Below are 22,837 nucleotides of genomic sequence, written 5' to 3'. Positions count from 1 at the left end.
TTCATCATTTCTCCTGTCTGTCCCTATTTCCCCATTCACATGTCTACCACTCAAGTTCAAGTTCTCATTATCTCTCACCTTGTCTATTGTCATGACCTCCTAATTGGGTCCTTCTGCTTCTAGTGTATCCCCTCTTCAATTCAACCTCAGAACAGCTTTCAGAATACCATTCCAGGTGTGCTGAGCTCATCATTCTCCCACTCAAAAATCTTCAGAAGCTCCCTATTATTTCTGAGATAAAGGATAAGCTCCTCCAAGCTGGCATTTAAAGCTCCAAGACTCTTTTGAGTCTTATATCACATTATTCACCTTCATCTATTCTACATTCCAGCTAATATGATTCCCAACTCATCCCTGAATTCAACATCCTATCTATCACCTTCCATGCCATTGCACAGGCTGGGATTGTATCCCCCATGCTTGGAATATAGCTCTTAAAATCCTGCTCTTCCTTCAAGGTTCAGGTCAGGACCTACATCCTCCATGAGGTTTTCCCTAATCCCTCTAGTTGTTCGGGCCTCCTCTCACCTCTCATCATCTTGTACTTATTTATGTTTCCATGTGTATATGTTGAAGCTCCATTCCCCAATAATCCATGGAATGTCAGTATTTTGCTTTTATATTTGAATCTATAATGCTTTAGCATGCTGTCCTGCATAGTAGACCTTTAACATTTATGATATAAACATTTGTTTATTGAATTCTTACTGAATTGAATAACTCCAAGATTTCAAGTGTGACTGGGAATTAACAGAAATGAGGATATTTGGAAGAAGAGTTAGTGGGGAAGATAGTAAGTTCAGTCTGGGACCTTTTGGGTTTGAGGCATGGCAGGACATCTGTGTGGAAATATTACAGCTGAAGATTTTTGACTAGAATTCAAGAGAATGATTATGGCTGGATATGTTGATATGGAGCTACCTATATAAATGTGATTACTGAATTCACAGGAACAGATATGACTACGAGGCTCCAGGGAGAAGAGAAGTTGGCTCAGGATATAGCTTTGGAGGCCTTCCATGCTTAAGAGGCAGGAGATGGATGATGAATCAGGGAAAAAAAAAAGAGCAGCCAGATAGATAGGAGGGAAACCATTAGGGAATGGTGCCATGGAAATTAAGGAAAGGCAGAATATGCAAGAGAAGGAGACAGGAAAGAGTGCTGAGAGCTACAAAGGTATGAAGTAGCATTAAGACTGAGAAAAGCTTCAGATGTAGCAAATAAGTTATCCTTGGGAATCTTCAAAGAGCCATTTTCAATAGAGTGATCAGATGTGGACACGGAATGACCAGGAAGGAAGAAGTGAAGGGAGCATGTTCAGGCAACACTTTCTAGAAGTTTGGCAGTGAAATAGCAGGGAAGGGGTTTTTGGTTTTTTTGAAAATAAGTGGAACAAAATGGCTACTGACCAGAAGAAAGTCCCCATACACACTAAACTATTTCTAGGAGCACTTTATATGTTTGCAAAGAATGGGAACAATGTGGATGCCCATTGATTGGGGAATGGCTAGACAAATTGTGGTATGTGAATCTAATGGAATGTTATGCTGTAAGAAACTATAAATATGGTAAATGCAGAGGCAAGGACAGATTTATATGAATTAATGTAGAATGGGGTAAGCAGAGTAAGGAAAATAATAGAAACAACGATTACAACAAAATAGATGGAAAGAACAATCAGAAAACAATTAAAATGTAGATGTTACAAAATTACAAAGAATGAGCATGGCCCAAGATGGGAAGAAACCCCACCATACACCATGGAGGAGGCGGGAGGTCCCCCAGTGTGGCATAATGGACATTTTTTCAGACATTTTTGAAGTATTGCTGCCTTTTTTCAACTTCTTTTCATGTTTTTCTTTAAAGAATATTATCTGTTATATTCTCTCCATATCCAACCAGTTGTCAAGTCCTATTCAAGTCTGCCATTGTCCATATGTCTACCTATGTCAAGTCTACCATTGTAGAATATCTCTCGCACACCCCCTTCTCTCCTCTGGCACTGCTACCCCTCTAGCACAGGCCTTTATCACCTCATATCTGGACTATCTATCCTGCACTTAGTTGTCAGATCGATCTTCTCTAAGCACAGGTCTGCCTATGTCATTCCTCTGTTCAACAAACTCCAGTGGTTCCCTATTACCTCCAGCTTCAATATAAAACCCTCTGCTTTTCAAAGGTCTTTATAATGTGCTCCCCTACCCTCAATCTTTCCAGTTTTCCTTATTCCTCTCCATGTATTTAACCTGGTGGCACCAGCCTTGCTGTTTCTCAAGCATGGCACTCCATCCCCCAACTGAGCATTTTCAATAATTGTCTCCCATGCCTAGAACTTTCCCTCTTCATCTCTGCCTTCTGGCTTCCCTAGCTTCACTGCTAAAAAGTCCCTGCTCAAATCCCACCTTCTGCAAGAAGCCTTTCCCTATCTTCCATAATCTTTGTGCCTTCCCTTTGAGATTACCTCCAATTTATCCTAGATCTAGTTTGTAAAGAGTCATTTTCATGTATGTCTCCCCCATTACATTGTGGATTCCTTGAGAGGAGGGGATGTATTTTTTGTTTGCTTTTCTTTGTATTCTGAGGGTGTAACACAACGCTTAATACAAAGTAAGCACTTAATAACTGCTCAACAACTGCCCTTTTGCAACTCTGATATTCTATGATTAGTGGAGAGGGGGCCAAGAAAATGCCTGGAAAATGACTAAAGGTTGGGGGGGGTGGGTGGGTTTTGAGTGTAGCAGGAAATAACTACTCAAAAAAGTTAGAGAAACTGAGATTGTTTGGCCCAGAGGAGAGAAAGCTGACAGATAACTGTGTAGAAGGCTTCACATTAATTGAAAACTGTTACAGAGAAGAGATGGGTCCAGCTGTTTCCTCTTTTCAAAGGGTTCTCCAATACACAATGAATTTATGATCCCATGTGGATGTAACCTCCAGCAAAGCAGAATAGAAGTCATCCCAGTCTGCTCCATCCTGCACAACTCTTGTCCTTTTGGTCACATAATTTCAGATAAGGGGCGTAAGGGGGTGGAATGGTGAATGGCTACCTCTGCCTTTAGATTGGGCAGATGGTAAATGCTTCATAAGCATTTAGAAATCTTGTCTCTGCAACAGCTCTCATCTATGATCCCTTCTCTTCACTCACACAATACCACCTTGGCTCAGGTCCTCATCATCCTAATCCTTTCCAGGACTAGATCAATAATCTCAAGACTCAGATTATATTCTTCTGTCTGCAAGAAACCTTTTCCAGTGCCTCAGCTGTTTGTGCCTTCACTCTGAGGTCACCTTCCAGCTACTCTGTATATAGCTCATCATAACCTACTTATTTAATACGGTCTTCCCATTAAAATATAAGCTTCTTAAAAGAAAGGGCTATTTTTGCTTTTTCTTTGGACCCCCAACACTTAGCACAGGGCCTAGCCTAATATTCTTAATAAGTGATTATTTATTGATGCATAGAACTGACAATCTGATTTTTAAAAATTGTGGCAATCTGAAACTTGCTGCCATTTTCTGAGAAGATCTGGGATGTGAGCAGTTATTGGGAAGTTATTAGGAAAGGTTATAGTAGCCAAGGACCAGTGGGAATAGCAGAAAGCTTTGTAATCAAGGAACCATCCTACCCCAGTAGACTTGCTGACTTTGGGTATACCCAAAGGCAAACTTCTCCTCAAAAACTATAAGAAAACAATCCATGGGGAAGGAAATAAAAGAGTAGTAAGTTCACTAAATGGGAAAAAGCTCTTCACAATAACCCTGAGAAGGCGGCAGGAACCCCATTCTATAGACAATGAGACTACAGCTCATAAAGCTTCAGGAGATAGTGGAAACCAATTCTAGATCTCCTGACTCCACGTCTAGGGCTCTACATATTAATGGTAACTAGTATTTACATGCTGCTCTAAGGTTTGCAAGGTGTTAAACAAATATGATCTCATTTTATCCTCACTTTGCTTCACTTTGGGTAATAGATATAGACAGAGCCGATGTAGATGGATGCCTACAGAATATTGTTTAAGCCCCTCCTGCTCTAAAATGCCTCTCCCATTGCCTGCTTACAACACTTGAAATTCTGCCATTTGAGATGCATTCTTTTGGATGTTTAAGAATTCCCAGGCTATAATAGTCAATGGAGTCATTAAGAGTCAAGCAGATGAGCTGAAGCCAAGGGTTCAGTCCTGTCAGAAACTAATTAAACTTGATGATCTTTGATTGTAATAGCTGATCTGTCAGCACTCAAGGGAACTTCTGAGAAATGTCAACTCAGGATGAAAGAAAGCTTCTGGAGCTATTTGGACCTCTCCTGGAAGAAGAGTTTGTGTAGTCAAGATAGTTGACAGAGAGAACCTGCACCAATCTGGTGGAGGAGATCACAGGGCCTGAAAGAATCTTTGGAGTAGCCCAGGTTCAGCCACCAAGTAATTTGGCAATCATACCTTCTTGGCTGATAGTCATGGCCCTTCTGGGTATCCAAAAGAAGCTACACTTCACAGGGTCTGGATAAGGCAGGGGGGAGAAGGGGATCTGACTCCTGCTGGTGATAAATTTCTGGGATGCTTTGGATTCAGGTGTATTGGGTGAGCCACTGTCAGAAGATCTGGGCATTTTAGGGCTAGGAGATGAAGTGAGAGGGTGGTAATGTAATGCCATATCCCTTACCAGTTGCCGTTACTGGGAAAGACAGTTAAATAAAGAATTAGCTGATTATACTTGCTATGGGAACCAACAAGTTAAACTGCTTGGGGGCTTGATGTGAGGAAAAATCCCAGTTCAGGTTCAGGACTTTAAATGTTGGTGTCTGAAGCATTTTTATTTTATACTAGAGGCAATAAGGGGCCACTGGAGTTTGACTAATACTAATACTTGTATTTTAGGAAAATCACTTTGGTGCCTAGAGGAAGGATGCATTAGAGGGGGAAGAAAGGAAGCAAAGAAACCAATCAGGGGGCTATTAAAATGATCAATCAACAAGCATTTATGAAATACCTACTATGTATCAGGCAAGAGATTAGGCACTGGGAAGAGAAATATGAAAAATGAGATAATCTGCAGTCCCAAGAAACTTATGTTCTGTAAACAGAGACAATATGTACATACCTAAGTGTGTATACACACACTTACATCTACACACACACATATACTTACATCTATACACACACATATAGTTATATATACACATATACATTTATATATATGTACATATGTATGTATATATGTTCTTAATAGAACATAAACTTCTTGAGATTGAGGATTATCTGATTCTTTGTATTTGTACATGTATGGACAACTAGTGACTCGTTAGATAAGAATGCTGGGCCTGGAATCTGCCCTCAGACACTTGCTAGCTGGGTGATCCTAGGCAAGTCATTTAATGTAGTGTACCTTGGTTTCCTCATCTGTAAAATGAGCTGGAGAAGGAAATGACAAACCACACCAGTATCTTTGCCAAGAAAACCCGAAATGGGGTCACAAAGAGTCAGATACAACTAAAAAACAACTGAACAACCATAATTATATGTGGTTATGATATATATGTATATATACACACACACATACACATATAAATTCTATATAGAATATTTGTATAGTATATAATTACATATAGAAGATATGTATAATAAAATCACATATAGGTTATGTGCATAGGGTATAATTGCACGCAGAATAAATACAAAACAAAAGGCCATTATGGAAGGCCCTAGCAGTTGGGTGATCAGGAAAGGCTTCATGTAGAAGATGGCATAGACAAAGAGAGGCACATGTGAGGAGGGAGTGCATTCCAGGCATCCCAGGAGATACCCACTACAAAGCCACAGAAACAGGAAATTGAGTATTGTGTATTAGGAACAGAGTAGGCCAGTTTAGCTTGACAGTATAGTGAGGGAAGGAGAATAATGTACAACGAAGCCAGAAGAGGTTGGGGCCAGGTTGTGAATGGCTTTCAAAGAAACAGGGGAAGTTATATTTGACCCTGGAGGAAACAGAAAGTCTCTGGAATTTGGTCTGAGTCATGACAAATCAGGTAAGAGGTGATGAAGGTCTGAAATAAGATGGAGCATTTGTGTGAGTGGAGAGAAGGTACCATATGACAGAGGTAGAAATGGCAAGTCTCATCAGTGGGGCAAATATATAAGATGGAGAAAACAGAATAAATACATAAGATGGAGTAAACAGAGTAAATACATAAGATGGAGTAAATATATGAGAAGAGACAGAGTAAGGAGGCAAGAATGTACTGAGGTTTCAAGTCAAGGTGACTGGAGGATGGTGGCGATCTTGATGGTAACAGGAATGTTTGGAAGAAGGGAAAAGTTTGGGGGGAAAGAAGAAGTCTGTTTTGGCCCTGTTGAGTTTGATACATTTACAGGACACGCAGTTTAAAATCCCAAGAGGCAGTGACAGATAATGGCACTGAGCACAGGAGTTTCTAGGCCTGAATGTATTGATCTGGGAGTCATCAACATAGAAATGAAAATTAGATCCCTTGGGTGCTAATGAGGTTACCAAGTGAGAGAACAAAGGGAGAAAAGAGAAGGGGAGACAAGATAGAGATTTGGAGTATGTTTATAGTTGATATAAGCAATGTTACATACTCAGAATTCCCAACCTTGACGAAGAAGAAAAGGAGGTCATGTAGATATTCTGATAAATGCTTTTAGAACCCACTAGTCATTAGACAGGTTAGACTGTGAGATCCTTGAGACCAGGAACTATCTTGAATTTCTTTGCATCCTTAGAACTTAGCACAGTACCTGGTATAAAGTAGGCATTTAGTAAATATTTAATGACTGCTGACTGAATGAGTTACACGAAATAGAGCTAGTTCTCATCTTGCCTTTTAATGAATTTAGCACAGAATGATAAGTCCGAGTTTGAGTCTTGTCTACTGCCACAATATTTAGTGATAACAAATTGTTGTCTAGTACGGGACACACCCATTCTATCACGCAAATTCAAATCAACTTTGTTATGAACTCAAGGATATGGTTTATGTTACCAAACCATTAACTTGGTAGTTATAAATAAGATACAGCCATGTAATTGCAATACGTGAGTGAGTCAGAAATCAGGGATTGGTGAGTTTGAGGTCAGCATGCTGTAAGCAGAAAGAAGAGGGGAGGGGAAACGGAATAAGTGTTTACTAAGTACATACTAGGTGTCCTTCGCTGAGCTAAATGCTTTGCAAACGTTATCTCAATTAATTCTCACAACAACTAGGGGAGGCAGGGGCAATTATTACCCTCATTTTACAATTGAGGAAAGTGAGGCAGAGGTTAAGTGACTTGCCCAGGATCATACAACTTGTAAGTGTCAGAGGCCAGATTTGAACTTAGTTATTCCTGACTCCAGGCCCAGAGTTTTATCCACTGGTACCACCTAGCTACCTCTAAAAATAGTTTCAATAATATCTATCTATCTATCTATCTATCTATCTATCTATCTATCTATCTATCTATCTGTCTGTCTGTCTGTCTGTCTGTCTGTCTGTCTGTCTATCTATCTAAAAATCAACTGTGTAAGGACAGAATGAAAGAAATGTAGTTGGAAAAAATCCATATGAAAAAGATTATGTGAAGAAGGATTTCAGAGTCTGCAAGTCCAATGAAAGTCAATGACTCACATTGTCTTAGGCAGCCTTAACAGGTAATACATGATTAAACTCCATTAATGTTCAGAGGAAGGGAGACAATAGTCCTGGTCAGAACCTTTTTTAAGTATTTTGACCAGTTCTGGGATCTAGTTTTGGAGGGCATGTTGATAAGTTGAAGATCGTCCAGAAAGTACCCCATTCCTATGAGGACCATTTGAAGGAATATGCAATGTTTTGCCAAAAGAAAAGAAAAACCAGGGCCAAGGGAACATGATCATTCTTTAAATCTCTGAAGGGATGACATCTGCAAGAGGTGTTATTAGAATCATTCTGTGTGGCAGAACTAAGGGCCAACCAGTGAATGTTACAAGGGATCAGATTTGGCTTAGGTAAGAAAAAAAACCTCCAGACCCATGGAGTCACCTTTGCAAGTGATGTACCCCCTCCCCAAGATGTACACTCCTGATCCTATTCATCCCAATGCTCTGTTTCCCGCTCAGTTTTTCCATGCAGAGACCACAGGAAGCTCAGGGACTTCTTACTGTGACACAGAATTTTACAACTTTCCTATCCTGGTCTTTATCCTGCCCCACCCCTACATAATGCTGCTGTTTGTCCTTCATACCAAGGTGATGGTATGGTGCTGCTGGATAGGTGGGCACTAAGACCCTGAATACAGCCAAAGCCTCTATAATATACCCTCAACAGAGATTCCAAGCATCCACGAGGCAACAGATCCCAGCTTTCCTTTACTCATTCTCAGTTTCCTCTAAACTTTGCCCAAGATTCTGCTTCTCTCTCATGCACACGTCAAACTGCCTCTTAATCAATCTTCTGTCCTCTGTATCTCTCTCACTCATACTACTGTTCCTACACTGACCTATCCATTCTGACGCCAGGGCCAGCTCTCAGTCTATAGTCCTTCCGCCATACCTAATCATTAGCTCTATCAAGAGCAAGACTTTTTTGCCAATAAGGCCCAAGCCTTCAGTGCAGTACACTCAGCTTAAGTGGAATACAGATGACCATTTGTCCGAGACATTGTAGGGAGAGCTTCATGCAAGGGGCAAGGAAATGGGAGCATCTTTGTGTCTATGAATCTATTCTTAAGAAAATCTCTACACATGCTGACATAGTACTAGGATAATTTATACAATAACAACTCTGACCCACACAATGACAACCTTGATTCCAGAGCACTGGTGATGGTCTGTGCTACCCACCTCTTGGAGCAAAGTGATGCATTCAAGATACAAAATGAGATTTCTGAGCGCATGACCAACATGAGGAATTTGTTTTGCTTGACTCTGCATATTTGTTACAAGGGTAAATAAATTCTTAGCAAGAAAGAATTAGGTTAATCCTTGGCACACCTAGCCCTGCCCAGAATTGGGCTGAGTATGTGAGACCAAAATCAGATGAATTTAGGGTCAAGGGGTCAAAACAGGGTGTGCAGGAGCATGCATGACTATGGAAACTGGGAAAAAAACCCTTGTTTACTCAAGGACCACAAGGGGTCATCTGCTTAAAACCTGCCCCACCCTTGGAGGGCTGACAAGCCTCAGCTGGGCCAACAGAAATGCAGCTTCTTAAGGAGGCCTCACACTGGGATGGAAAAGAATTGTAATGACCCACCATCAGCAGGACATTCCTTTTAAGTTGGTTTTCCCCTGGGGTTTGGACTAAGCCATCGCTTAATTCCCCTTTGTGACCAAGGGCAGGTCAGGGTCAAGAGTATTTTCAGACAAAGAACAAAGCTCAGTGGCCTGACCAGACCAAAAGTTTTGTCCTCATTAGCACTGGGTACTGAACCACAAAGCTGCAAACAATCATGTGATGGGACAATGGTAAAAAAATATATATATACGAATATATAGGTAATATATATAACATACACACACACATATATACATATGTTTATGTGTACGTGTATATGTATATATTCAGTGAATGAACAAAAGCAGATGTGTGTCTTGTGGGAGCCACACACCTCAGAAAACGGTGAAAATACTGATATCTACAGGCTAGTATGTGTGTATATACTCACAAGTACACATGTATATATTCATATAAGCATTTAGGTTAACATGTGTGTGCATACATAGACCCATTTATGTGTAGATGAATACATAATTATGTATGTAAATGTACTATAGATGCCCGTGTGTACATGCACACAGGTATATGTGTATGCATAGGTATATACATAATACATATATACATACATACACATAGACATAAACACCCATGTAAATGTAGGTGTATATATATACACACATACATACATATATACACACACAAATGCCCATGTATATGTACATGTATTCCTTTCTCTCTCTATTTACATATACACATATGCACATAAATGCCCATGTATATGTAGATGCATAGATGCATACAAACACAATGGATACATGTAAATGTACACATACACGCACACATGTGCATATATATGTAGACTCAGAGTATATTTACACGAAAGCATATGCATGTGCTTATGTGTATGTATGTTTGTAGCTATGGGGCATTGTGTATATGTATTGTGTACATACACACATTTATACATATATATGTGTGGGAATGTGAAAATATACATATATTCTATCTATATACACACATAGTCCTAGTATTTTGGACATTTTCAATCATATAGAAAATAGGCTCATGTGGTCATGGGCTCATTTCACTGTTTCATTGCTTCACAAGTAGCTTACTTTGGAGGAGTCTTTGTGGTGTAAGGGAAACTGCTCTTGGGAGCCAAGAGAGCTGGGTTTGAATTCCATCACCACCACCTCCACCACTTAATAGCTGTGTGATGGGCAAGTTACCTTGCTTCTTCCAGGCTGCTTCCTCCTCTTGGATTGTTGTTCTCCTTGAAGTTATAGGGTATGGATCTGTGATTTCATTGGAGTTAAACTCCTGGTGAGGAGACTTCCCTTTATGATACAAATGAGTCATAGTCTAGTTTCCTGGCTTAGGGAGCCACCGAGATATGAATCACTTTGCCAATCCATTACCATCCAATCAACATATGCCCAAAGAAAAACTTACCATAGGATCATGATAAAGGATGTTGGAGGATGTGTAGTCCAATTCCCTCATTTTAGAAATGAGGAAACTGAGGTTTATAAAAGCTAGGTTGCTTGCTCATGGTCATACATTGTGCAAGAGTCTGGTTTGAAATGATGACCTTTCGACTCCAAGGTCAGGCCTCCATCTACGTACACCACGCTGCAAGAATAAGTAATTGAGACAGGAAGCTACTAACTAGCTCCATTCCTGTCAAAAGGATTTTTTGAAAACCAGTGAAAAATCACCCCAGATGAAAAGTTGGGGTATGTGATGATCTGCTTTAGAGAAAGGAATCTCTATTTCAACAAAAACATGAATTCAGAGTAGTATTGAATTTTGTAAATATATATATGTATATGACATATATGCATTAACATACATACATATATGTGTATATATACATATGTGTGTATATGTGTGTGTGTATATGTGTGCATATATATGTATATATCTTGACTTCTAGGCTGCAGTCACATAGAAAGTGAGGTTGGTGACTGTGCATTCTTGCCTCACTTAAATCCAGTTCACTTGCATGTCATGGCATCACCTCCCTGTTGCCATGGTCCTCTGAGAGCTAAGAACAAATGATAGTACCAACAACAGTTGCTTAATGGGGACTAAATCCACAAAAGGGGACAGTTACACAACATGTGCCTGTCTCTCCCTCTAGGACAGGGTGAATCACAACATGCTGGCTCTTTCCGTTTGCTCTGCTTCTCAGGTGTTTTTATTATTTATAGCTGAGGGTGATTCCAATTCTTCCATCCAGATATCATGGGAATTTGATCTGTATGGCTCTGGGGCTGAAGGCCCTACTACAGTATTTCCTCTTGACCATCGATCAGGGTAGATGACCTAATACCTTCTACTTTCCTCTTAACCACCACAAGGGTAATAAAGAAGACTTAGAGGCAAATAGAAATGCCTTTAACATCTAGCAAGTAATTCCTATGAATTTCTACTCTGAACTTCCCAGCACTTCTGGTCTACACTTTGTACTCAGTGGTCCATCTAAGGTTGTCTTGAATTATGGTACCACTTACGATGCCCCAACTCCATATCCCTCATGAAACATTTAGGGATCCATTCTTCCTCAGGTCTCATATCCCACAGAGGATAGGATATTTGCTTCCAACAGAAGGTAAACCTCTTTAGGGCAGGGACTGTCCATTTTTCTGTGTCTGTCTTCCCAGAGCTTAGCACAGTGCCTGTCCCATTGTAGGCATGTAGTCATTCATATAGTAAGCATTTATTGAGAGATACATGAAGAATTTTGTACTCTATTGTTTTTTATGAGTTATTTCCCCTCACAGGCCAGGGGCTGTCTTATTTATCTTTGTATCTACCACAGCTGAGGTGTCATCTAAAGAACATTGGCCATGCATGCCTGAAGCCTGGTCCAAATCAGAGCTCTGGTGCTTATTAGACAAATAACTCCAGGCAAAAAGACTAGTTGAAGCTTATAAAGCACATTGAACTAGGCAAAATGCTTTACATACATCATTTCCTTTGATCATCATTACTACAAGCCTATGAAGTAGGTAATGTAATTATTTTACACGTCAATCCAAGCAGCATTAACCAAGTGCTTGCCAAGGGGCAGCCGGCATTGCCCGATGAGACAGTCAGTGGCAAAGCTGAGGGTCAGATCCAGAGCTTCTACCTCCAAACCCAGTGCTCTTTCTACAAAGCCACAGCTGTTATGTCACCTTTCTATACCTCAGTTTCCTCATCTGTAGAATGAAGGGTTGGGCAAAATAGCCATTGCAGCATTTTTGTGGTAGCAAAGAATTGGAAAGAATGTGACTTCCTTCTGACTGGGCAATGGTAACCTCTGAAAGATCCATTTCAATAAAACTATGAGATAGCCCTCTAGCAGGCCACTGATGAGGATCTGAGTCATTTCCTTCACATCCACCATTAAGTGCTATTTAATTTTTATTATGGTAGCTAGGTGGCACAGTGGATAGAGTGCTGGGCCAGAAATCAAAAAGAGTCATCTTTCTGAGTTCAAATCTAGCCTCAGACAGTTACTAGCTAGCTGTGTGACCCTGGGCAAGTCACATAAGGCAAAATGTCTTTCAACCAGGGAACACTGGTCACTAACAGAACAGTGAAGGCCAAGCAAAACCACTAACCAACTGTGGGTAGGTCACTTAATGTTCTCCCTAACCCTCACTTCAAATGAGACAATATTTGTGAAAAGGACTTAGCATAGTACCTAGACCAGGGGTGGGGAACCTCGGAGCTTGAGGTCACATGTGACCCTCTAGGTCCTCAAGTGACTGAGGATTCAGTCAAAGTGCTGCCCTCGAGGACCTAGAGGGCCACATGTGGCCTCAAGGCCACAGGTTCCTCACCCCTGACCTAGGTATCCCTGAATACTAAGCACTATATAAGAGGGACTATATAAATATTTATTCCCTTCCCCTCCTCCTCCATGCCTCAATTTCTACATCTATGAAAAGAGTCAGACTAAATGATTTCTAAGGCCTCTTCCAGTTCTGACATTGAGTTTTCCAAAGCCCTTCCACTTCTAATATTCAAGGATCTAAGACTACTTCTTGCTTCCAAGGACATTTTACAGGGATTTAGTTCGAACCATCCCATTTATTGGTGTGACAGAAAAATAGAATGGAAAATATTAGTCTTGGGCTAAGTGAGACAAAGGTCACACCCCAGGAAATATTTTTTTAATGGGACAAGAGGAGCAAATTAGGCTTGGATTTCGGGAAGAAGGAAGGAAGCAGGAATGTGGTGTGGGTGTGAAATCTGATCACAAATATAAAAAGTGGCAGGCATTCAGGTTTTCCAAAAATAATCGACTAGCATAGTAAACCACACTGATGTGCATTACTTGCATGTGTCACTTTGGTGCACTGAAGTAAATTTAAGTCAACGATTAATTTATCTGTTCTGAAAGAGGAAATTCCATTAAATTTATGTTTTTAAAAAGATGTGTGATATAGTTGATTTCAATTTGTACTTCTGCTTCTACCCTTATACTCTAATAGGCACCAAGCAATTCCTTCTTTAACTTGTCAATGTGGAGTAGCTAATATTTCCCCAATAAGTTTTTTTTTTTAAAAACTATGCCTATTTTATAACCATAGAGTCCTCTGTATAGAGAATTTAGATTTCTCTGAAAATTAACTTGATATGAAATCAAATAAATATATTTTAATATTTGAAATGATATAAAATCAAGTAAATGTATTTTAATATTTGACATGAAATTAAGTAAATTTATTTTTATATTTGTTATGATTTAAAATCAAGTAAATGCATTTTTATATTTGTTATGATATAAAATCAAGTAAATTTATATTGATAAATATATTTTAAAAGACAATTATGATGTTGAAAAAAATCTATTTTATTAAAGAGGGTTTCCTATAAACTCAGAACTGTTGGAATAAAACATTTAAAATGACAGTACCTACATGTTATGTATATATGTATATATGAATTTCCCCCCAGCTTAATCATTATATCATGGGAAGATGAATGTCGTATTGGAGAAAGCAAGCACTGGACCATGGTTGACCACGAATTTAAGTCCTGCCTCTGATATTCACTTGCTGTTTAACCTGACCTTGGACCAGTCACATCTGATAGAATTTAGAGCTGGAAGAGATCTTGGAGGTCAATTAGTCCAACCTTCTCATTTAATAGATGAGGACACTGAAGCCCAAAGAAATGAAGTGGTTGGTCTGTCACTTAGGTCATCAGCAAAAGATCTGGGAAGGTTTAGGACAAGAGGGAGAACTTTCAGAGGAAGGCAACCAGGAACGATGTCCTCAAGATCAAGCCTCATGGAGATCCTTAGAAGGAACTAGGGATGTTTAGCCTGTAGCAGAAAAAGCCTAGAGAGTTATATAGAAGGGGGCAATTTGTTTTGTTCTGCTTGGCCCCAAAAAGAAAAACTAGGAAATGCATGGATATAGTAAAGACATAAATTTAAATATAATGTAAGGAAGCTATCAGCGATGCCCTAAGGGGAGATGAACTCGTTCTACAGGTAGTGGTTTCCTCCTCATTGAAGGATCTTTAAGCAAAGACTTCCAAAAGATCACTTTTCTGCCATAAAGGGGATTCTCAGCATCAGGGATCTAGAACTAGAAACAACTCAAAAGTTATCTATTCCAACCCCTTCATTTATAGATGATGAAACTGAGGGTCGTGGAGGTTAGATGAGATCACACAAGTTATAAGCAGCTGAAACAGAAGTAGACCCCAAGCCCCTTGACACTAGAACTTGTTCTTTCCACTCTACTGTCCTATCCCTATTTGGTCAGTAATAGATTGGACTGGATGTTCTAAAATGAATGAATGACAAAAGTACTGATGAAACACTATGTGCAATACAAATGAAAAAGAGAGCAATTCCCCGCTCTCAAGGAGTTCGTGTGCTAATAGGGAGCGACAACGCATAGAGGACATTTTGGCAGCAAATGAGTCAGATGGAAAGGTCTTCTGGGCCTTAGGGTTCAGTGGCAAAACTAAAGGCAATGCATCTTCTTAAATGCCTTTATTCACTGATAAAAGCCATATCTGTTTCTGCCTTGGACTATTTGATGATGCCCATTTTCAGTTCTTTAGAGCAGTACCCACAGAGGCAGATAACAGGACATATCTCCACAAGGGTTGCTCCTTTGGACAATGGTTGCAGGGGCTGGGCCAGTGGTTGATGGTTGGTCAGTGGTTAGTTTTGCGAGTAACAAGGACAGTTGGTCCCTTCACCACAACAGTTGTTCTGCTAAAGGCTGATTATGAGGACCTGGTTGGGATCAGGATTGGTGGGAGTGGTAGCAAGGACTGCAATTCCAAAGACTCTTGGATCTAGCTTCTAGGCTCTCTAACACTAGGATCTGAGGGAAGATGGGTGGTACTGGTCTGAATTGATTAGCACAAGCTGCTTCCTATGTTATCTCCTTAGGATATCTTGTTGCTTCAGTTAATATATCTTGTTTGTTCTCACTGGTTGTTGTTGTTGGTGCTGGTGGTAATGGTGGTGGTGGTGCTGATGGTGGTAGGAATGGTGAGTCCCTGTACCACAGCATTGGAAATGCCCTCTGAATTTGAAATACTCTAATTGTTAACTGTGATTCCAAAACTGCTTTCCTTTCCTGACTGAACTTTATTTTCCACATCTGTAAAATAGGGATGACAATACCTGCACTGCCTACTTCAAAGCAGTCTTATAAGTAGTGTTTTGTACCCTTGAGAGCACTATAGAAATGTGCATGATTGCTAATATTTACTATTATGATGATATTTGTGGCTATGCAAAGCAATTTTAATTTACTACTCAATGACCTCTCCTCCCCACTCATACCAAGTCCGATGGTACTGGTATGATCCTTTAGAAATATCCTTTATCCCTCTTTTCTCTTATCTTCCTCATCTTTCTTCTGATGCAATCATTCAAGATGGAACCTCAATTCAGGATTTTAGCTTCCTTGGGAAAGGAAAAGGACCCTTTCCATGGTCTATGGCTTAAACATTTCCTTACTTTCCTGATCTGGAATCATCACTGAATGAAAATTACCTAACTTGTCCTATCCAAAGAGGAAAAAACACCAGTCTGGATTATTAGGAAGAGTAGTAACTAAATCAAGAATTGCCACACTCTCTAGTCCCAACTCTATCCCTATTTACTATGCAACCTTGGGGAATCCCTCTTCTGTCACTTCACTTTTGGTTTTTGATGTTTATAATAATGAAGTTAGACTTCATGATTATTAAGATCTTTTCCAGCATGAGAAGAATGTATAATCCTGTTTCACCAAAATGGTTATGAGGCCTCATGATGAAGTGTATGAATTCCAAACTGGAAGATCAAAGATTCAAAGGTTTGGCTCAAACACTTACTGATTGTGTCAACATGGGCAAAACACTCACCCTGTCTAGGTTTCTGTCCCCATATCTAATTGATCTTGATGATGATGACCTTGAAGTTCCAATATTCTGAGTCTCAGAGGATTGTTTGTTATTGTTCAAGTCATTTTCCAGTGATGTCCAACTCTTCATGACTCTACTTGGGGTAGATAGTGGAGTGGTTTGCCATTTCTTTCTCCAGCTCATTTTCCAGATGAGGAAACCAAGGCAAACAATGGTAACTGACTTGCCCAGGGTCACAAAGCTAGTAAATGTCTGAGATAGATTTGAACTCAGAAAGAGAGTCTTCCTGACTCCAGGCCCAGCACTCTATCCATATTTACATATTTTGAAATACAAGCTTCGCCTGTAAAAAGAGTTTCCAAGCCCTTTATATTATGGTTGAACCTTTCTAATTTACCCACTTGGTGCTTGATATTTCTCAGCATGACCTGGAAAACAAGCGTATGAAATGATGTGATTAGCCTCCCTGACCTTTATACCAAGAAAGAGACCTATGTATGGTTTAAACTCCCTGGACAGAACAGACAATGAAAAAGCTTGAGTTTTGTTGTATTATTATTGCATAGAGCTTTAACCTCTTTGTTCATGTGTCTCTCTAAACTAAGACTTATTTTTAAAAGCTCATGATCTTACCACAGTTCTACTTGTAGCTCCATGGCCCTCCATCTTCTCTCCTTGTGCCTTTGTACATATTGGTTTGTGTCTGGAATGAGCCCTTTCCTTCTCTCCTACCTCTTAGACCCCCTTCCTTGTTTCCTTCAAAGCTCAGAACAAACACAAGCTCCTATGTGAGTCGTTTTCTGATTCCCCCAAGTGCTAGTCTTCCCCCAAGTTAACTTGTATTTACTTTGTGCACGCTTATTTTATATATGCCAATATGTGCACATGGAGCACATGACTTCTTTCCTTGTAGAATATAAAACTTTCATTTTTGCATTTGTAGCTCTATCCTAATATAGCTTGTTGGTTAATAAGCTTCTAGGATTTATATCTGTTAGGGACCTCTGTGATCATCTTTTCTTATCCTTTTGGCATCTAGAGGGTGCAGACTGCTGGGCCTGGAGTTAGGAAGTTCAAATGAGTTCAAATTTGGCCTCAGACACTTATTTAGCTGTGTGACCCTGGGTAAGTCACTTAATCCTCTTTGCCTCAGTTTCCTCATCTGTAAAATGAGCAGAAGGAAATGACAAACCACTCCAGTGTCTTTGCCAAGAAATCCCCAAATGGGGTCACGAAGAGTTGGACATGACCATAACAACTGAACAATAACAATACCCTATTATTTAGCAAAGTAGAAAAACAAGATTCAGAGAGATTAGATGATCGGCCCACAGTCACAGAGATGAGTTGCAAAGGGGTGAGTCAGGTTAACTCTTCCAAGTTTAAATCCAGGGCTGACTTTGTAGAAACAGAATCCTTCGATTTTAAAATTTCAGGTTAAACTCAGGAGCAGTCATAGAAAACCTAGGGTTTTAGATTTAATTACAAATGGAAGCTTTCCCAGTTAACTATTTTGGAATCTGTAGCAAAAACAGAGGGGAGGCGGAAGAGGGGGAACAAAGTGTTTGCCAGGAAGAAAAAAAATTATGAGCTCTCCATGTAACTTGGTAACAGGGAGTGGTTTGTATATGAGAACATGTCCATCTGTTAGGATATAAATAGCTAGATAAAAAGTTGCTGTGCGTCTTCTAAGCGATGACATATGAAGAGTGTAAAAAGCACCTAGTCATCTAGCGGGAGTGCAAGAGTGACAAACAGCCCCCAAAGAGGTGGACAGGAGCACATCACTTTCATTCACCATCATCAACAGAGATTAGCCCATTGTCATAAATGTTACAGAGCCTGATTTTTTATGTGTAATAAAAAATTACTCTCTCGCACAGTCAGTCACACACACACACACGCACACACACACACTTGTTTGAAATATCTATCTTATGGACACCAAGGATACTGAAATTCTCTTTGAGAACTCAGATAGATTGCTGGAAGTAAAACAGTTCTGAGTTGGTGATTTTAAAAAATTGTACTTTAGAAGCAATTAAGAAAATGGCTTAATGTGAAGCATTTCTCCCCATAGAGTCAGGGAGAATGTGCGTTTGGTCTGTAATCCCTGAAAACCTATGATGAATATATTCAACAGATAGGATGAAGATGAGGATGGCCTTCTTCGTTATGAGGACTGCTTTAGGTTTTATTTTATGAGGAAATCCTAAAAGGAGAAGCTTATAAAGAGAATTCTTTGAAGTACTTGAAAGAAGCTGAAAGATAATCTCTTATGACTGTTGATGCGATAAAAATAAAAAAGGATTAATACTGGAGACAAATATTAAGATTTTAAAAATTTTAATCATGATCTGGAGCGAATTGAATGACTCAAGGGTGTGTTTTCAGAAAAATAAAAGGAATTATCTACTAATGTGATGGTTTGAGATAACACAGGTTGAAACATTAGTCATAGACCAAATGTTACAAATGACTATGTGTCTTTATGTTTAGTTCTGATTGTACTTGTTAAGTTACATATACATGTAGATTGAATATTTAATTATAAATGAATAATTTCTATGAGAAAGGAAGTTTCTCTAATTCCCTAGATAATTAATATTTAATGAAATTGTGTGGGAGCTTTAGTCAATTATTGAGAGTTTACAGGTTTATTCATGAGAAATAAATTATCCAAACTTAGCCCTAGGTTGCTACAGAGCTCAGGAGGGTAACATTAAATTTGTAACAATGAGTTAAATTGCAGTCGATGTACGTGTACATATGTGGTCAGAACCCCAGAAGTCCACTTAACCCTGCTACATGCAGGAGGTACATATGTTTTTCCTTGTAAACTTTTTACCTATATGTAGTACAAAACTCATTCTCCCTCTTTAGGCCACTACCTCTCTGTCAACAGTTGAGAGGCATGCTTCACCATCAGATCTCTAAAGCCATGAATGGATATTGCATGGATCAGAGTTCTGAAGTCTTTCAATAGCATCTTTCTTTACATTATTCTAGTCGTACTGTACATTATTCTCCTGTTCTTCAGATTGGCAGATGACATAAAGCTAGGAGGGATAGCTCAACAGTGGATAGCATAGTTGGGAATTCAAAAGGACCCTGACAAATTAGAGAAAGGTTGAATATGATCAGATGAAATTCAATAAAGATAAATATCAAATGTTGTTTTAAGGTTCAGAAAAATTCAAGTAAAAGATGAGGAATACAGAGTTAGACACAATTATTTTGAAAAAGATGTTGGGGTTGTAGGGGACTATCTGCTCAATTTAAGCTAACACTGTGAAGTGTCAGTCAAACCAAAACAAAAAAACTAATGCAATTTTAAATTCCATTAAGAGAGGCATAGTTTCTAGGAAGAGAAGTGATAGAAAGGGAATAAGCATCTCCATAGCCCCTATTATATACCAGGCATTGTACTGTACTTTACAAATATTATCTGATCCTCAGAATAATTCTGGGAGGTAAGTGCTGTTATTAACTCCATTTTACAGCTGAGGAAACTGAGGCAAACAGAGGTTAAGTGACTTGTCCAGAATCACACAGCTAATAAATATTTAAGGCCAAATCTGAAGTCCTCCTGACTCTAGGTTCAGTATTCTAGTCATTTGTAAGACTTTACCTCCCCTAGGAAATAATCTTGCTGTATACTCTATCCCCACTAGACTACATCTAGAGTGTTTGGTTTTTAGTGCCATAGTTTAAGGAGGACATTGATTCATTAGAGAGTATCCAAAGGAAAATGACCAGGACGCTAAAGGTCCTGGGGGCTGTGGCCTCGGTGAATCAACTGAAGGAACTGGGGTTGTTTAGTCTGAGAAAGAGAAGAAAGAGGAAGCATGAAAGTGATGCTCAAAAACTAAAGGCCTGTCATATGGAGAAGGGATGTGACTTATTCTTTTTAATCTCAGTGGGACCTGGATGAACCAGGAATAATTGGTAGAGTTACAAAAAGGTCAATTTCGGGTTAATATCAGGAAAAACTTCCCAATAATTTAACCTGTCCAGAAATGGAATAGACAGCCTCTATTATTATCACTCTTACAAAAGCCAAGGACAAGGACATGATGACGTCTCCTACGATAATATTCTTGCTCTTTTTATTTGCAGAATCACAGACATAAAATTGCAGAGCTAGGAGGAGCCCAAGAGACTATGGAAAGGAAGCTGTTTTCTGCCTCCGGACAAATGATTCTGATGATGAAAACTCAGGAAACTGTGAGGCGTTGGGCTTGACCTGTGGGTAGGTACAAGTCATCACTCATGGGAGAGACATTTATCATACACAATGTAATAACTGTACAAAGTCATGCATTTTCCCTGGCTGAACTAGGAGAGAGATTATTTCATTAGGGTAAAATTGTAGGACATCATTGGCCTATTAAATGATTCTCTAGGGGACATACATGTCTACTAACCTTTCACAATGCCCAGGGCTAGTTTGCTTACTTATGGCACATGCTTTCTTTAGGTCTTTCCTCATTTCTACTGATAGAAAAAAGCATGAGTCTCTCTTTGATAACATGTTCAATATAGGCTTCTCTGTTTTGGGGGTGCACTGAGTGAGCATTTATTCACTTGGTAAAATGTCTAGGGGTTTTCATTCGGGTTTTGCCTTTAACTTAAAGTATAACCTTGCCCTTTCTGGATTTCTCTTTCACCCCTCTGCCAAATGAAGGGCATGGACAAGCAGGATACTAGGTCTACTTTCCATCTCTAAGTCCTATGATTTTATGATATATTTTTATTATATAAAATTGAATTAGAGCAGTAGTAATTCTTCAATACCTGGAAAGAGCCTTAAGATTCTCTACTACACAATATTCTTCCCACCTACCCACATCTTTTTTTAAAAATTTACAATTAAGGAAACAGAAGGTCAAAGAGCAGATTTGCCCAAAAGTACTCATTTGATTTTTCTCCTTAATCATTTTAAAAATCTTTTTAAAATTAAATTCTATTTTTTCAATTAGCAAACATTTGTTTTCTCTCCCTCCCACCTCTTCCCCTACTAGGAAAAATTAAAAACATATATATTTGTAACAAATATGCCTAGTCAAGCAAAACAAATCCCCAAATTGACTCCATCCAAACATGTGTGTGTGAACCCATTCCCTCTCTGTCAGGAGGTGGGTAGCATTCTACATCATTGGTCTATCTGTCCATTGGTCACTATGGTGACCAGAATTAAGGCTGTTCCTTTTTCACAGTATTGTTATAATTTTTCCTTCTAGTTCTGTCCTCTTCACCTTTCATTGGTCATACAAGTCTTCCCAGGTCTCTTCGAAACCATCCAGTTATTTCTTACAGTATAATATAATTCAATCATATTCAGCCACTCCCCCACTAATAAGCATTGTTTTGGTTTCTAGTTCTTTGCTACTACAAAAATAATGCTATAAATATTTTTATACATATGGAGCATTTCCATCTTTTTTTAATCTCTTTTGGGCATAGGCTTAGGGGTGGGTATTGCTGGGTCAAATGGTATACACAATCTAGTCACTGCCTGGGTTACCATTCCAAATTGCCTTCCAGAATGACTGTACCCATTCATGGCTCCACTCATGGTGCTTTCACTTCATCTGTTTCCTTGGGTCATTTTAATACATTTGAACCCTAGAAATTGACATTGAAGAGGCAGCATTTTTAAGGGCAATTGAATTTTCTCCTCATAACTCATGGGCAGAACTAGAAAAATTTCATGAAGATTGCAGGTAGGCAGGTAATAGAATTTCAGATTTGCAAGGTAAGTAAAAGGTGATCTAGCCCAATTTGTATCTCAAATACTATTAATTTCTATAACAATAGAACAGTGTGGTATAGTGGAAGAAGTGGTTTCCTGAATTTGGGGTCAGAAAATCTGGGTTCCACTCTTGGTTCACTTACTTCCCTGTGTAACCTTGGGTATATTATTAACTACTAGGTTTTATTTCTATGATTTATATGATCTGTAACAAATGTCCACCTTGTCTCCAATGGAAGATCTCTGGTTCAAGAGAATTCATTGCAGCCTTAGCTAATCCCTTCCACTTTGGGGAAGCTCTAAAAGTGAGGAAATTTATAAAATGGAGTCAAAAACTAAAATGGCGTTTCAGAGGTTTCTATTACTTCTACTGTTGCTACGTTGGGCCACAAAAAGCAAGTCTGGTGCCATTTCTCCATGAAAGATCTTCAAATACTTGGATGTAGTTACTGTGTTGCCCCAAATGTCTTCTCTTTTCTAAATATCCTTAGGCTGTTCAAGTGGTCATCTTT

General features: G+C 39.2%; 1 protein-coding gene across 1 annotated transcript in view; it reads right to left on the bottom strand.

Moving 5' to 3' along the window:
• Positions 1-22,837, bottom strand: part of ABLIM2 (actin binding LIM protein family member 2) — a 226,249-nt gene that overhangs the window by 178,598 nt on the left and 24,814 nt on the right. The window lies entirely within an intron of this gene.

The sequence above is a fragment of the Notamacropus eugenii genome, chromosome 6, assembly GCF_028372415.1.
Source record: "Notamacropus eugenii isolate mMacEug1 chromosome 6, mMacEug1.pri_v2, whole genome shotgun sequence".
NCBI classification, from domain to species: Eukaryota; Metazoa; Chordata; class Mammalia; order Diprotodontia; family Macropodidae; genus Notamacropus; species Notamacropus eugenii.
Note: the sequence above shows the minus strand (reverse complement) of the source record. Positions and strands in the feature narration are given on the sequence as shown.